General features: G+C 53.9%; 1 protein-coding gene across 1 annotated transcript in view; it reads left to right on the forward strand.

The window, feature by feature from the left end:
* The window catches only part of LOC129835474 (protein ELFN1-like), a 244,765-nt gene that overhangs the window by 162,095 nt on the left and 68,946 nt on the right, over window positions 1-13,724 (forward strand). The window contains exon 2 of the mRNA XM_055901114.1: window positions 12,866-12,923. The gene's annotated coding sequence lies outside the window, so the exon portion shown is untranslated. The remainder of the gene's footprint in view (window positions 1-12,865; window positions 12,924-13,724) is intronic.

The following is a 13,724-nucleotide window of genomic DNA, read 5'->3' on the forward strand; positions in this document are numbered from 1 at the left end:
TGAGAGGCAGAGGGAGAGACAGAGAGAGACTGAGAGGCAGAGGGAGAGACAGAGAGAGACTGAGAGGCAGAGGGAGAGACAGAGAGAGACTGAGAGGCAGAGGGAGAGACAGAGAGAGACTGAGAGGCAGAGGGAGAGACAGAGAGAGACTGAGAGGCAGAGGGAGAGACAGAGAGAGACTGAGAGGCAGAGGGAGAGACAGAGAGAGACTGAGAGGCAGAGGGAGAGACAGAGTTAGACTGAGAGGCAGAGGGAGAGAGAGAGACTGAGAGGCAGAGGGAGAGACAGAGAGAGACTGAGAGGCAGAGGGAGAGACAGAGAGAGACTGAGAGGCAGAGGGAGAGACAGAGTTAGACTGAGAGGCAGAGAGAGACTGAGAGGCAGAGAGAGACTGAGAGGCAGAGGGAGAGACAGAGTGAGACTGAGAGGCAGAGGGAGACTGAGAGGCAGAGGGAGAGACAGAGGGAGAGACAGAGTTAGACTGAGAGGCAGAGGGAGAGACAGAGTTAGACTGAGAGGCAGAGGGAGAGACAGAGTTAGACTGAGAGGCAGAGGGAGAGACAGAGTTAGACTGAGAGGCAGAGGGAGAGACAGAGAGAGACTGAGAGGCAGAGGGAGAGACAGAGAGAGACTGAGAGGCAGAGGGAGAGACAGAGAGAGACTGAGAGGCAGAGGGAGAGACAGAGAGAGACTGAGAGGCAGAGGGAGAGACAGAGAGAGACTGAGAGGCAGAGGGAGAGACAGAGAGAGACTGAGAGGCAGAGGGAGAGACAGAGAGAGACTGAGAGGCAGAGGGAGAGACAGAGAGAGACTGAGAGGCAGAGGGAGCAGAGAGCAGAGTTAGACTGAGAGGCAGAGACAGAGACTGAGAGGCAGAGGGAGAGACAGAGAGAGACTGAGAGGCAGAGGGAGACTGAGAGGCAGAGGGAGAGACAGAGAGAGACTGAGAGGCAGAGGGAGAGACAGAGAGAGACTGAGAGGCAGAGGGAGAGACAGAGAGAGACTGAGAGGCAGAGGGAGAGACAGAGAGAGACTGAGAGGCAGAGGGAGAGACAGAGAGAGACTGAGAGGCAGAGGGAGAGACAGAGAGAGACTGAGAGGCAGAGGGAGAGACAGAGAGAGACTGAGAGGCAGAGGGAGAGACAGAGAGAGACTGAGAGGCAGAGGGAGAGACAGAGAGAGACTGAGAGGCAGAGGGAGAGCAGAGAGAGACAGAGAGACTGAGAGGCAGAGAGAGACTGAGAGGCAGAGGGAGAGACAGAGAGAGACTGAGAGGCAGAGGGAGAGACAGAGAGAGACTGAGAGGCAGAGGGAGAGACAGAGAGAGACTGAGAGGCAGAGGGAGAGACAGAGAGAGACTGAGAGGCAGAGGGAGAGACAGAGAGAGAGACAGAGAGAGACTGAGAGGCAGAGGGAGAGACAGAGAGAGACTGAGAGGCAGAGGGAGAGACAGAGAGAGACTGAGAGGCAGAGGGAGAGACAGAGAGAGACTGAGAGGCAGAGGGAGAGACAGAGAGAGACTGAGAGGCAGAGGGAGAGACAGAGAGAGACTGAGAGGCAGAGGGAGAGACAGAGAGAGACTGAGAGGCAGAGGGAGAGACAGAGAGAGACTGAGAGGCAGAGGGAGAGACAGAGAGAGACTGAGAGGCAGAGGGAGAGACAGAGAGAGACTGAGAGGCAGAGGGAGAGACAGAGAGAGACTGAGAGGCAGAGGGAGAGACAGAGAGAGACTGAGAGGCAGAGGGAGAGACAGAGAGAGACTGAGAGGCAGAGGGAGAGACAGAGAGAGACTGAGAGGCAGAGGGAGAGACAGAGAGAGACTGAGAGGCAGAGGGAGAGACAGAGAGAGACTGAGAGGCAGAGGGAGAGACAGAGAGAGACTGAGAGGCAGAGGGAGAGACAGAGAGAGACTGAGAGGCAGAGGGAGAGACAGAGAGAGACTGAGAGGCAGAGGGAGAGACAGAGAGAGACTGAGAGGCAGAGGGAGAGACAGAGAGAGACTGAGAGGCAGAGGGAGAGACAGAGAGAGACTGAGAGGCAGAGGGAGAGACAGAGAGAGACTGAGAGGCAGAGGGAGAGACAGAGAGAGACTGAGAGGCAGAGGGAGAGACAGAGAGAGACTGAGAGGCAGAGGGAGAGACAGAGAGAGACTGAGAGGCAGAGGGAGAGACAGAGAGAGACTGAGAGGCAGAGGGAGAGACAGAGAGAGACTGAGAGGCAGAGGGAGAGACAGAGAGAGACTGAGAGGCAGAGGGAGAGACAGAGAGAGACTGAGAGGCAGAGGGAGAGACAGAGAGTAGACTGAGAGGCAGAGGGAGAGACAGAGAGAGACTGAGAGGCAGAGGGAGAGACAGAGAGAGACTGAGAGGCAGAGGGAGAGACAGAGAGAGACTGAGAGGCAGAGGGAGAGACAGAGAGAGACTGAGAGGCAGAGGGAGAGACAGAGAGAGACTGAGAGGCAGAGGGAGAGACAGAGAGAGACTGAGAGGCAGAGGGAGAGACAGAGAGAGACTGAGAGGCAGAGGGAGAGACAGAGAGAGACTGAGAGGCAGAGGGAGAGACAGAGAGAGACTGAGAGGCAGAGGGAGAGACAGAGAGAGACTGAGAGGCAGAGGGAGAGACAGAGAGAGACTGAGAGGCAGAGGGAGAGACAGAGAGAGACTGAGAGGCAGAGGGAGAGACAGAGAGAGACTGAGAGGCAGAGGGAGAGACAGAGAGAGACTGAGAGGCAGAGGGAGAGACAGAGAGAGACTGAGAGGCAGAGGGAGAGACAGAGAGAGACTGAGAGGCAGAGGGAGAGACAGAGAGAGACTGAGAGGCAGAGGGAGAGACAGAGAGAGACTGAGAGGCAGAGGGAGAGACAGAGAGAGACTGAGAGGCAGAGGGAGAGACAGAGAGAGACTGAGAGGCAGAGGGAGAGACAGAGAGAGACTGAGAGGCAGAGGGAGAGACAGAGAGAGACTGAGAGGCAGAGGGAGAGACAGAGAGAGACTGAGAGGCAGAGGGAGAGACAGAGAGAGACTGAGAGGCAGAGGGAGAGACAGAGAGAGACTGAGAGGCAGAGGGAGAGACAGAGAGAGACTGAGAGGCAGAGGGAGAGACAGAGAGAGACTGAGAGGCAGAGGGAGAGACAGAGAGAGACTGAGAGGCAGAGGGAGAGACAGAGAGAGACTGAGAGGCAGAGGGAGAGACAGAGAGAGACTGAGAGGCAGAGGGAGAGACAGAGAGAGACTGAGAGGCAGAGGGAGAGACAGAGAGAGACTGAGAGGCAGAGGGAGAGACAGAGAGAGACTGAGAGGCAGAGGGAGAGACAGAGAGAGACTGAGAGGCAGAGGGAGAGACAGAGAGACTGAGAGGCAGAGGGAGAGACAGAGAGAGACTGAGAGGCAGAGGGAGAGACAGAGAGAGACTGAGAGGCAGAGGGAGAGACAGAGAGAGACTGAGAGGCAGAGGGAGAGACAGAGAGAGACTGAGAGGCAGAGGGAGAGACAGAGAGAGACTGAGAGGCAGAGGGAGACGAGAGGCAGAGGGAGAGACAGAGAGAGACTGAGAGGCAGAGGGAGAGACAGAGAGAGACTGAGAGGCAGAGGGAGAGACAGAGAGAGACTGAGAGGCAGAGGGAGAGACAGAGAGAGACTGAGAGGCAGAGGGAGAGACAGAGAGAGACTGAGAGGCAGAGGGAGAGACAGAGAGAGACTGAGAGGCAGAGGGAGAGACAGAGAGAGACTGAGAGGCAGAGGGAGAGACAGAGAGAGACTGAGAGGCAGAGGGAGAGACAGAGAGAGACTGAGAGGCAGAGGGAGAGACAGAGAGAGACTGAGAGGCAGAGGGAGAGACAGAGAGAGACTGAGAGGCAGAGGGAGAGACAGAGTTAGACTGAGAGGCAGAGGGAGAGACAGAGAGACTGAGAGGCAGAGGGAGAGACAGAGAGAGACTGAGAGGCAGAGGGAGAGACAGAGAGAGACTGAGAGGCAGAGGGAGAGACAGAGAGAGACTGAGAGGCAGAGGGAGAGACAGAGAGAGACTGAGAGGCAGAGGGAGAGACAGAGAGAGACTGAGAGGCAGAGGGAGAGACAGAGGGAGAGCAGAGAGAGACTGAGAGGCAGAGGGAGAGACAGAGAGAGACTGAGAGGCAGAGGGAGAGACAGAGAGAGACTGAGAGGCAGAGGGAGAGACAGAGAGAGACTGAGAGGCAGAGGGAGAGACAGAGAGAGACTGAGAGGCAGAGGGAGAGACAGAGAGAGACTGAGAGGCAGAGGGAGAGACAGAGAGAGACTGAGAGGCAGAGGGAGAGACAGAGAGCAGACTGAGAGGCAGAGGGAGAGACAGAGAGAGACTGAGAGGCAGAGGGAGAGACAGAGAGAGACTGAGAGGCAGAGGGAGAGACAGAGAGAGACTGAGAGGCAGAGGGAGAGACAGAGAGAGACTGAGAGGCAGAGGGAGAGACAGAGAGAGACTGAGAGGCAGAGGGAGAGACAGAGAGAGACTGAGAGGCAGAGGGAGAGACAGAGAGAGACTGAGAGGCAGAGGGAGAGACAGAGAGAGACTGAGAGGCAGAGGGAGAGACAGAGAGACTGAGAGGCGAGAGAGCAGAGAGACTGAGAGGCAGAGGGAGAGACAGAGTGAGACTGAGAGGCAGAGGGAGAGACAGAGAGAGACTGAGAGGCAGAGGGAGAGACAGAGAGAGACTGAGAGGCAGAGGGAGAGACAGAGAGAGACTGAGAGGCAGAGGGAGAGACAGAGAGAGACTGAGAGGCAGAGGGAGAGACAGAGAGAGACTGAGAGGCAGAGGGAGAGACAGAGAGAGACTGAGAGGCAGAGGGAGAGACAGAGAGAGACTGAGAGGCAGAGGGAGAGACAGAGAGAGACTGAGAGGCAGAGGGAGAGACAGAGAGAGACTGAGAGGCAGAGGGAGAGACAGAGAGAGACTGAGAGGCAGAGGGAGAGACAGAGAGAGACTGAGAGGCAGAGGGAGAGACAGAGAGAGACTGAGAGGCAGAGGGAGAGACAGAGAGAGACTGAGAGGCAGAGGGAGAGACAGAGAGAGACTGAGAGGCAGAGGGAGAGACAGAGAGAGACTGAGAGGCAGAGGGAGAGACAGAGAGAGACTGAGAGGCAGAGGGAGAGACAGAGAGAGACTGAGAGGCAGAGGGAGAGACAGAGGAGAGAGAGCAGAGAGAGACTGAGAGGCAGAGGGAGAGACAGAGAGAGACTGAGAGGCAGAGGGAGAGACAGAGAGAGACTGAGAGGCAGAGGGAGAGACAGAGTTAGACTGAGAGGCAGAGGGAGAGACAGAGTTAGACTGAGAGGCAGAGGGAGAGACAGAGTTAGACTGAGAGGCAGAGGGAGAGACAGAGAGAGACTGAGAGGCAGAGGGAGAGACAGAGAGAGACTGAGAGGCAGAGGGAGAGACAGAGAGAGACTGAGAGGCAGAGGGAGAGACAGAGAGAGACTGAGAGGCAGAGGGAGAGACAGAGAGAGACTGAGAGGCAGAGGGAGAGACAGAGAGAGACTGAGAGGCAGAGGGAGAGACAGAGAGAGACTGAGAGGCAGAGGGAGAGACAGAGAGAGACTGAGAGGCAGAGGGAGAGACAGAGAGAGACTGAGAGGCAGAGGGAGAGACAGAGAGACTGAGAGGCAGAGGGAGAGACAGAGAGAGACTGAGAGGCAGAGGGAGAGACAGAGAGACTGAGAGGCAGAGGGAGAGACAGAGAGACGATGAGAGGCAGAGGGAGAGACAGAGAGAGACTGAGAGGCAGAGGGAGAGACAGAGAGAGACTGAGAGGCAGAGGGAGAGACAGAGAGAGACTGAGAGGCAGAGGGAGAGACAGAGAGAGACTGAGAGGCAGAGGGAGAGACAGAGAGAGACTGAGAGGCAGAGGGAGAGACAGAGAGAGACTGAGAGGCAGAGGGAGAGACAGAGAGAGACTGAGAGGCAGAGGGAGAGACAGAGAGAGACTGAGAGGCAGAGGGAGAGACAGAGAGAGACTGAGAGGCAGAGGGAGAGACAGAGAGAGACTGAGAGGCAGAGGGAGAGACAGAGAGAGACTGAGAGGCAGAGGGAGAGACAGAGAGAGACTGAGAGGCAGAGGGAGAGACAGAGAGAGACTGAGAGGCAGAGGGAGAGACAGAGAGAGACTGAGAGGCAGAGGGAGAGACAGAGAGAGACTGAGAGGCAGAGGGAGAGACAGAGAGAGACTGAGAGGCAGAGGGAGAGACAGAGAGAGACTGAGAGGCAGAGGGAGAGACAGAGAGAGACTGAGAGGCAGAGGGAGAGACAGAGAGAGACTGAGAGGCAGAGGGAGAGACAGAGAGAGACTGAGAGGCAGAGGGAGAGACAGAGAGAGACTGAGAGGCAGAGGGAGAGACAGAGAGAGACTGAGAGGCAGAGGGAGAGACAGAGAGAGACTGAGAGGCAGAGGGAGAGACAGAGAGAGACTGAGAGGCAGAGGGAGAGACAGAGAGAGACTGAGAGGCAGAGGGAGAGACAGAGAGACTGAGAGGCAGAGGGAGAGCGAGACTGAGAGGCAGAGGGAGAGACAGAGAGAGACTGAGAGGCAGAGGGAGAGACAGAGAGAGACTGAGAGGCAGAGGGAGAGACAGAGAGAGACTGAGAGGCAGAGGGAGAGACAGAGAGAGACTGAGAGGCAGAGGGAGAGACAGAGAGAGACTGAGAGGCAGAGGGAGAGACAGAGAGAGACTGAGAGGCAGAGGGAGAGACAGAGAGAGACTGAGAGGCAGAGGGAGAGACAGAGAGAGACTGAGAGGCAGAGGGAGAGACAGAGAGAGACTGAGAGGCAGAGGGAGAGACAGAGAGAGACTGAGAGGCAGAGGGAGAGACAGAGAGAGACTGAGAGGCAGAGGGAGAGACAGAGAGAGACTGAGAGGCAGAGGGAGAGACAGAGAGAGACTGAGAGGCAGAGGGAGAGACAGAGAGAGACTGAGAGGCAGAGGGAGAGACAGAGACTGAGAGGCAGAGGGAGAGACAGAGAGAGACTGAGAGGCAGAGGGAGAGACAGAGAGAGACTGAGAGGCAGAGGGAGAGACAGAGAGAGACTGAGAGGCAGAGGGAGAGACAGAGGGAGAGACAGAGAGAGACTGAGAGGCAGAGGGAGAGACAGAGAGAGACTGAGAGGCAGAGGGAGAGACAGAGAGAGACTGAGAGGCAGAGGGAGAGACAGAGAGAGACTGAGAGGCAGAGGGAGAGACAGAGAGAGACTGAGAGGCAGAGGGAGAGACAGAGAGAGACTGAGAGGCAGAGGGAGAGACAGAGAGAGACTGAGAGGCAGAGGGAGAGACAGAGAGAGACTGAGAGGCAGAGGGAGAGACAGAGAGAGACTGAGAGGCAGAGGGAGAGACAGAGAGAGACTGAGAGGCAGAGGGAGAGACAGAGAGACAGAGAGAGGCAGAGGGAGAGACAGAGAGAGACTGAGAGGCAGAGGGAGAGACAGAGAGAGACTGAGAGGCAGAGGGAGAGACAGAGAGAGACTGAGAGGCAGAGGGAGAGACAGAGAGAGACTGAGAGGCAGAGGGAGAGACAGAGAGAGACTGAGAGGCAGAGGGAGAGACAGAGAGAGAGACAGAGAGAGACTGAGAGGCAGAGGGAGAGACAGAGAGAGACTGAGAGGCAGAGGGAGAGACAGAGAGACTGAGAGGCAGAGGGAGAGACAGAGAGAGACTGAGAGGCAGAGGGAGAGACAGAGAGAGACTGAGAGGCAGAGGGAGAGACAGAGAGAGACTGAGAGGCAGAGGGAGAGACAGAGAGAGACTGAGAGGCAGAGGGAGAGACAGAGAGAGACTGAGAGGCAGAGGGAGAGACAGAGAGAGACTGAGAGGCAGAGGGAGAGACAGAGAGACAGAGAGAGGCAGAGGGAGAGACAGAGAGAGACTGAGAGGCAGAGGGAGAGACAGAGAGAGACTGAGAGGCAGAGGGAGAGACAGAGAGAGACTGAGAGGCAGAGGGAGAGACAGAGAGAGACTGAGAGGCAGAGGGAGAGACAGAGAGAGACGGCAGAGGCAGAGGGAGAGACAGAGAGAGACTGAGAGGCAGAGGGAGAGACAGAGAGAGACTGAGAGGCAGAGGGAGAGACAGAGAGAGACTGAGAGGCAGAGGGAGAGACAGAGAGAGACTGAGAGGCAGAGGGAGAGGCAGAGAGAGAGGCAGAGTTAGACTGAGAGGCAGAGAGAGACTGAGAGGCAGAGGGAGAGACAGAGAGAGACTGAGAGGCAGAGGGAGAGACAGAGAGAGACTGAGAGGCAGAGGGAGAGACAGAGAGAGACTGAGAGGCAGAGGGAGAGACAGAGAGAGACTGAGAGGCAGAGGGAGAGACAGAGAGAGAGACAGAGAGAGACTGAGAGGCAGAGGGAGAGACAGAGAGAGACTGAGAGGCAGAGGGAGAGACAGAGAGACAGAGAGAGGCAGAGGGAGAGACAGAGAGAGACTGAGAGGCAGAGGGAGAGACAGAGAGAGACTGAGAGGCAGAGGGAGAGACAGAGAGAGACTGAGAGGCAGAGGGAGAGACAGAGAGAGACTGAGAGGCAGAGGGAGAGACAGAGAGAGACTGAGAGGCAGAGGGAGAGACAGAGAGAGACTGAGAGGCAGAGGGAGAGACAGAGAGAGACTGAGAGGCAGAGGGAGAGACAGAGAGAGACTGAGAGGCAGAGGGAGAGACAGAGAGAGACTGAGAGGCAGAGGGAGAGACAGAGAGACAGAGAGAGGCAGAGGGAGAGACAGAGAGAGACTGAGAGGCAGAGGGAGAGACAGAGAGAGACTGAGAGGCAGAGGGAGAGACAGAGAGAGACGGCAGAGGCAGAGGGAGAGAGCAGAGAGAGACTGAGAGGCAGAGGGAGAGACAGAGAGAGACTGAGAGGCAGAGGGAGAGACAGAGAGAGACTGAGAGGCAGAGGGAGAGACAGAGAGACAGAGAGAGGCAGAGGGAGAGACAGAGAGAGACTGAGAGGCAGAGGGAGAAGCAGAGAGACAGAGAGAGACTGAGAGGCAGAGGGAGAGACAGAGAGAGACTGAGAGGCAGAGAGAGAGACAGGGAGAGACAGAGAGAGACTGAGAGGCAGAGGCAGAGAGAGACTGAGAGGCAGAGGGAGAGACAGAGAGAGACTGAGAGGCAGAGGGAGAGACAGAGAGAGACTGAGAGGCAGAGGAGAGAGACTGAGAGGCAGAGGGAGAGACAGAGAGAGACTGAGAGGCAGAGGGAGAGACAGAGAGAGACTGAGAGGCAGAGGGAGAGACAGAGAGACGAGAGAGGCAGAGGGAGAGACAGAGAGAGACTGAGAGGCAGAGGGAGAGACAGAGAGAGACTGAGAGGCAGAGAGAGAGACAGAGAGAGACTGAGAGGCAGAGGGAGAGACAGAGAGAGACTGAGAGGCAGAGGGAGAGACAGAGAGAGACAGAGAGGCAGAGGGAGAGACAGAGAGAGACAGAGAGGCAGAGGGAGAGACAGAGAGAGACTGAGAGGCAGAGGGAGAGACAGAGAGAGACTGAGAGACAGAGGGAGAGACAGAGAGAGACAGAGAGACAGAGTTAGACTGAGGCAGAGGGAGAGACAGAGAGAGAGAGAGAGAGAGAGAGAGTGTGATGTGTCTGCTTCAGGCTATCTGAGCTCAGAGTGAGGAATGCTAATCTTCTCCTTTTCCACCCAATTACACAACGTTACACACCGTCACGCCATTATCTGTGTGTGGTGTGTGTGCGTCTGTGTGTTGTGTGTGTTCTGTGGTGTTTGTGCGTGTGTGTGTGTGTGTGGTGTGTGCGTTTGTACGCGTGTGTGTGTTTTACAGGTATTTTGGTGTGTTTGTGTGAGCGTCTGCTTCCTAACCAGTCAATTTCACAGCATTATCTATCTTCACACAGACACATGAGAGTTCAGACTGGGATTTACTACCCAAACAGCACCCTATTCCCTATATAGTGCACTACTATAGACCAGAGCCCTATTCCCTATATAGTACACTACTATAGACCAGAGCCCTATTCCCTATATAGTGCACTACTATAGACCAGACAGCTATGGGTTCCATCTCAGACACAGACTGCCTCTCTGTTCTGGTATTTACTGGATTTGGGAGGATTAAGACTGTGTCCAAACCACACTCTATTACCTATAAAGTGCACTACTAACCTATAGGTTCTGGTTAAAAATAGTGCACTACAAACCTATAAGCTCTGGTCAGAGATAGTGCACTATGAAGGGATTATGGTGCTGTTTGGGACTCAGCCTAGGTGCTGTAGTTTGATGTGTTTAGCAGTACTTGAAGGGGGGAAATAAAAGTAAGTTGTAGTATGTTGTACAGACAGTATATACATGGACACTGTAATTCAACACCAGTGTGTATTTATAATGAATACATAAATATATAAATACATGAATACATTAATAAATCAACTATTTAAACCTCGCCTTGAGTTTCCCTTCTAAGTGTGAGTGTTAGCTGTAACGAGTACAGACAGCAGGTCCTCTAACTCACTGCCTTGTAGATGATGTTTCTCTCTCATTCTCTCTCTCCATGTCCCTTAAACCTCCTCTCTCTCTCCTTCTCTCTCTCCATGTCCCCTAAACCTCCTCCCTCTCTCCTTCCCTCTCTCCATGTCCCCTAAACCTCCTCCCTCTCTCCTTCCCTCTCTCCATGTCCCTTAAACCTCCTCTCTCTCTCCTTCTCTCTCTCCATGTCCCCTAAACCTCCTCCCTCTCTCCTTCCCTCTCTCCATGTCCCCTAAACCTCCTCCCTCTCTCCATGTCCCCTAAACCTCCTCCCTCTCTCCTTCTCTCTCTCCATGTCCCCTAAACCTCCTCCCTCTCTCCTTCCCTCTCTCCATGTCCCTTAAACCTCCTCTCTCTCTCCTTCTCTCTCTCCATGTCCCCTAAACCTCCTCCCTCTCTCCTTCTCTCTCTCAATGTCCCCTAAACCTCCTCCCTCTCTCCTTCTCTCTCTCCATGTCCCCTAAACCTCCTCTCTCTCTCCTTCTCTCTCTCAATGTCCCCTAAACCTCCCTCTCTCCTTCTCTCTCTCCTTCTCTCTCTCAATGTCCCCTAAACCTCCTCCCTCTCTCCTTCTCTCTCTCCATGTCCCCTAAACCTCCTCCCTCTCTCCTTCTCTCTCTCCATGTCCCCTAAACCTCCTCCCTTTCTCCTTCTCTCTCTCCATGTCCCCTAAACCTCATATCTCTCTCCTTCTCTCTCTCCATGTCCCCTAAACCTCCCCCTCTCTCCCTCTCTCTCTCCATATCCCATAAACCTCCTCCCTTTCTCCTTCTCTCTCTCCATGTCCCCTAAACCTCATATCTCTCTCCTTCTCTCTCTCTATGTCCCCTAAACCTCCCCCTCTCTCCCTCTCTCTCTCCATATCCCATAAACCTCCTTTCTCTCTCCTTCTCTCTCTCCATGTCCCCTAAATCTCCTCCCACTCTCCTTCTCTCTCTCCATGTCCCCTAAACCTCCTCTCTCTCTCCTTCTCTCTCTCCATATCCCCTAAACCTTCTCTCTCTCTCCTTCTCTCTCTCCATATCCCCTAAACCTCCTCTCTCTCTCCTTCTCTCTCCATGTCCCCTACACCTCCTCCTCTCCTTCTCTCTCTCCATATCCCCTACACCCCCTTCTCTCTCTCTCGATGTCCCCTAAACCTCCTCCCTCTCTCCTTCCCTCTCTCCTTCTCTCTCTCCATGTCCCCTAAACCTCCTCCTCCTTCTCTCTCTCTCCATCTCTCTCTCCCTATTCCTTCTATAGTGGTGGTGTTAATTTGACCAGGGGGGGATTAACACTATGGTGCTAACAGTTATTAGTACCAGCGCTAACTAACTATCTAACTAACTAACTAACTAACTAACTAACTAACTAACTAACGCACACACACACACACACACACACACACACACACACACACACACACACACACACACACACACACACACACACACACACACACACACACACACACACACACACACACACACACACACACACACACACACACACACACACACACACACAGAGCTCCAGTTCTAATTAATATACAGAGCCTGTAGAGAAGTGAACATCAGAACATGATGGTGATGTGTGCTGTTGAAAGGCCTCTGGGACTGGGACCATAATGGAGTCTGTCTGGGGGTTAAACACACAGCTACAGTGATTTACTGTGGCACATTAGTGGAATGGCACATTAATGAGGATGTTTGTTGATGCATCCTGGGTCATGATGCATGCCATTATGTATGTGTGTCTTGTGTGTCCGTGTGTGTGTGTGTGTGTGTGTGTGTGTGTGTGTGTGTGTGTGTGTGTGTGTGTGTGTGTGTGTGTGTGTGTGTGTGTGTGTGTGTGTGTGTGTGTGGTGTGTGTGTGTGTGTGTGTGTGTGTGTGTGTGTGTGTGTGTGTGTGTGTGTGTGTGTGTGTGTGTGTGTGTGATGATATTGATGAGTGATGCCCAGTCAGGAGATCAATACAGAGAGAGAGATGAGAGAACGAGGGATGCCCACTCAGGAGATCAATACAGAGAGAGAGATGAGAGAACGAGGGATACCCTCTCAGGAGATCAATACAGAGAGAGAGATGAGAGAACGAGGGATACCCTCTCAGGAGATCAATACAGAGAGAGAGATGAGAGAACGAGGGATACCCTCTCAGGAGATCAATACAGAGAGAGAGCCAGATGAGATGAGAGAACGAGGGATGAGAGAACGAGGGATACCCTCTCAGGAGATCAATACAGAGAGAGAGCCAGATGAGATGAGAGAACGAGGGATGAGAGAACGAGGGATACCCACTCAGGAGATGGATGAAGAGAAAGATGACAGGAGCGGATGATGGAGGGTGGCGGAGGAGAATACTCAAATAATCTTCCTCTCTTATTTCCGCAGGTTACTCCACTCCAGAGCCCCAAGACAACAAGAGGACATCCCTGACCTTTAACCTAAAGTAAGACTCACTGCCCTATATTACAACTAGTGGGTTGGGTCGTTTTGTCCACAAACTGTCCATGGCATAACAGGGACCAATAGGGACGTCTTTCAACAACTGTCTTTGTATGGTTGTGTTGGCTGTAATCTGGGGGGGGACTAACTTGCCCACCGGGCATACACTACATTACATACACTATATATACAAAGTATGTGGACACCCCTTCAAATTAGTGGATTCGGCTATTTCAGCCACACCCGTTGCTGAGAGGTGTATAAAATCGAAAACACAACCATGCAATCTCCATAGACAAACAATCTCCATCGACAAATATTGGCAGTAGAATGGCCTTACTGAAGAGCTGAGTGACTTTCAACGTGGCACCATCATGGAGACTCATTCAACGTGGCACCATCATGGAGACTCATTCAACCCGGCACCATCATGGAGACTCATTCAACCCCTAACACACACGGCCTGGCATCCCCCATCTCTGACTCTAGGAGGCTCAATCAACAGACATTACCACCTCCATCTCCCTTTCTCTCTCTCTCTCTCTCTCTCTCTCTCTCTCTCTCTCTTTCTCTCTCTTTCTCTCTCTTTCTCTCTCTCTCTCTCTCTCTCTCTCTCTCTCTCTCTCTCTCTCTCTCTCTCTCTCTCTCTCTCTCTCTCTCTCTCTCTCTCTCTCTCTCTTTCTCTCTTTCTCTCTCTCTCGCTCTCTCTCGCTCTCTCTCTCTCCCCACCTCTCTCTCTGCTGGGAGGCCTACAAATTGAATCTGTGGTCTTGACAGGCCAGAGAACGAGGAGAGGGTGAATAAA

Source organism: Salvelinus fontinalis, chromosome 3, assembly GCF_029448725.1.
Source record: "Salvelinus fontinalis isolate EN_2023a chromosome 3, ASM2944872v1, whole genome shotgun sequence".
Classification (NCBI taxonomy): domain Eukaryota; kingdom Metazoa; phylum Chordata; class Actinopteri; order Salmoniformes; family Salmonidae; genus Salvelinus; species Salvelinus fontinalis.